The following is a 643-nucleotide window of genomic DNA, read 5'->3' on the forward strand; positions in this document are numbered from 1 at the left end:
GCAGCAGCAGCAGCAGCAACATCGCCACGGCAAACACGGAAGCCAGACAGGGGTGAAGCAGCAGGAACGCTGCTGCAGCAGCAGCACTGAGCAGCAGCAGCAGCAGCAGCAGCAGCAGAAGCAGCAGCAGCGCTAGACAGCAGCAGCAGACAGCAGCAGCAGCGCTAGACAGCAGCAGCAACAGGAGCAGCATACAGCAGCAGCAGCAACTTTCTTTTTCGTCCCCAGCTGCTACTGATGCATGCTTCACTGCTGCTGCAGCTGAAGTTTGCGCATGTGTATCTGCAACAGCAACAGCAGCAGCAGCAGCAGCAGCAGCAGCAGCAGCAGCAGCAGCAGCAGCAGGGCCGCATGCACTGGGGCCCCCCGCTGCAGCAGCAGGGGCCCCTCATCAGCTAAAAAAAAAACAAAAAAACAAAAAAATAAATAACGCAGAAATGTCAACAGAAGGACAGGCAGCAGACAGCGATGCTGCAGCAGCAACTGCAGCAGCAGCAGCAGCAGCAGCAGCAGCAACTGCAGCAGCAGCAGAAGCAACTGCAGCAAGTGAAGAAGCTGTAGAAGCAGCACGAGAGGCGGGAGCTACTTCAATAGAAGGGGCGGAGACAGATGCAGCAGCAGCAGAAACTGCAGCAGCAGCAGC

This window comes from Eimeria mitis, genomic scaffold (genome assembly GCF_000499745.2).
Source record: "Eimeria mitis Houghton genomic scaffold, Emh_scaff4152, whole genome shotgun sequence".
NCBI lineage: Eukaryota > Apicomplexa > Conoidasida > Eucoccidiorida > Eimeriidae > Eimeria > Eimeria mitis.